This window comes from Poecilia reticulata, linkage group LG10, assembly GCF_000633615.1.
Source record: "Poecilia reticulata strain Guanapo linkage group LG10, Guppy_female_1.0+MT, whole genome shotgun sequence".
Classification (NCBI taxonomy): Eukaryota; Metazoa; Chordata; class Actinopteri; order Cyprinodontiformes; family Poeciliidae; genus Poecilia; species Poecilia reticulata.
Genome location: NC_024340.1, coordinates 27,841,011 through 27,843,662, shown reverse-complemented (window position 1 = coordinate 27,843,662; position 2,652 = coordinate 27,841,011).

Genomic DNA, 2,652 nt, shown 5'->3' with positions numbered 1-2,652 from the left:
ATATGTATATATGTTTCTTAATTCTTGTACAATTTTCTTTCAGTATTCAGTTCCAATATTTCAATGTCAGTGAATTAAGTTTACTTTGAGAATTAGCTTTATATTAAATGAAAGAAGCCGCTGCTCCCTTATTTCTTGCCCAGTGATTGCAGTTGTAATCTGAGTGCCTTGCTCAAGAGAACTTCATGCTGGATGTCAGTTCTTTGTTTTCTGCTCCATTTTTTTTTTCCTGCAGCTGCTTCATTTATTCAAACTGGCCACTTTCAGACCACAAGGTCACTTCTCCCACCACCAGGCCTGTGTGCCACACGGAGAAGTGCTCCTCTGGAGATTAAAATGTAAACACCGCTCTTGTTAGTTTTTGGTCAGGCCAGACGTCTAACAGGAATTCAAGCTGTGCTAGCACACCATTTGGTTCTGGCAAGCAAAAAGACATAACTCAAATTATTAAGTCAGTCAGAAGAGAGTGGGAGGATTGTGAGAAGCACTGAATATTGCACAAGCTTAAAATAGCTTTGTAATTGAATCAGTGAGAGTGCCCTCCTCTGGTCGGAGCCCACAGGTATCTGCTTGCCTTGCGCAGAATAAAATGTAGGCTGATGACATAAATATTTGCTTTTTAGCACACTGTCGGAGGTCATGAGCACCACAGAAACACAAGGTGTTTTATTAATATTTTATGAATCTCTTACCCCGACTGAAAACATCTGCAGAACACTAAATTACTGCAGCATTAACAGCTCAGGTATAGTCAGCATCAGGACTCAGCAGTCCGACATGGAGATTTACCAGGAATGTTAAACTGTAGCCACTTTTACAGTCCTAAATTATGCGACCAGCTTGAAAAAATAAGGGGCAAAGTCAAGGGCTAAGAGGGAGATTTGCCAGTCGAGTCCTTTCACAGAATTTCGGGGTGGACTATCCCCAGCCACTTGCTGAAGACATAACATATTACCGCTGAAGAAAAGCAGCTCAGCAAGAGTTTTCTGTCGCCTGCATGCCGACACGCCCGGCGGACCAACTGCTGTCTGCTTCAGCTGATGAAATGTTGGGTGGATTGTGTTTCACTGACTGGGAGAAGCAGAAATCAGTTGGATTATTTACATATAGGACGTTCAAGAAAATATTTAAAATGTTGCTGGTGCATATGCTTTTTAGCCTTACTATGTTGAAAGATGTGGACATTTTTCTTTAAATTTTTAGAAATTAATCTTTAGTTATTATGACTTACACAAGTTGTTGGTTGCTGTTAAACTTAAGTTATCAAAAATTAACAATGCTAAAAAGCACAGAACCAAACTCACTATTAGTAAACAAAACTACACAAGGACTAAAACTACATGGTTTTCTCTCATTTAAAAACTGTAAACCACAGCAAAATAAACATGTTTTAATCGTGTTTAAAACATGTTTATTGTTTTAAACATGTTTAAAACAATAAAAATAAAAGCAAATAAAAACATGTGTAACATGTTTTTATTTTACCAGTGTTATAGCTGTGAATTTGTCAAAAGTAGTTTATTAAATTCATTTTGTTTATTTTCTCCTCACTTTTATTGGTATAAGTTCTGCTCTTGACAGTTGGTGGTTACCATAGCAACCATAACTGTGAGCTCCTCCCCCTTCTCGTTTGTCATCTGTAACTGTTAGCATTGGCTCTTTGTTTTCTTTACAAGTACTGTACTATATTCTAACATATGTTTTAGACTAATTTAATTGTATTCAGGGTTCTATGTGTTATTTTGCCATGTTTTTACATTTTAAATTCTTATCATAATTAATGTTCGCTGTGTTTTACGTATGTTGACTGATATCCACTGGGAGCTTTTGCTGTGTGATCAGTTAATGTGTTTTACTGAATAGTGGCAGAACCTGCTGCATTGACCTTACCCACCAACTTGATTATTTCTGTTGTTAAAATAAATACAGTGAACCAGACTGACACACAAACATAGAAAGGCTACATATGCACAACCACAGGTTTCTGTGTATTATTAAGTAACTATCACAATATAGCTAAGATGTGCAAAGTATTTCTACAAAAAGTTAGCGCCATGTTAATCTTTATCATACATGGAAGACATTTAACAAGCAGCAGGATTTAACAAGCAGCAGTAATGAGCACAACGTTATGCCAGTCCACCATTAAAAAGTTGTTCTACTTTCAGTTCAGCCAGGATATAATGAATTAATTCATGTTCATAATGTCCCTACTGAAAATGTTGGATCTTGAAGTTCACAGCCTCAAGTCAAAATGTTTCATTGTATGATGCTAAAACGAGTAGACGCCCCTCATTAACATGCACATGCCAGGGTGGTCCCTGTTTAAAACACCTTTATGTAGGAATATTGGTTCTAGAGCGCTTTGAAATGCGAAATAAAAAGTGTTTAACAAGCTATTGCATGAAGATTTTTTGTATTAGTAGCTTTGTATCTAAGATAGTAATTGCTTTTGGCTTGTAAATTGTGGCAGAATAAAACCTAATTTGGATAAAAGTTTCCTCTCCACTTCTGTGTCTCAACTTCTAAGAGTTTCTTTCTGAAAGAATTTGGAAACTTTTATCTTTTTTTCAGACATTTGACAGTAAAAAAAGGCTTTTCCACCTATGTCTGTCTGGAGGCCAAAAAAACAAAAGGTTCAAGCTGGACAGA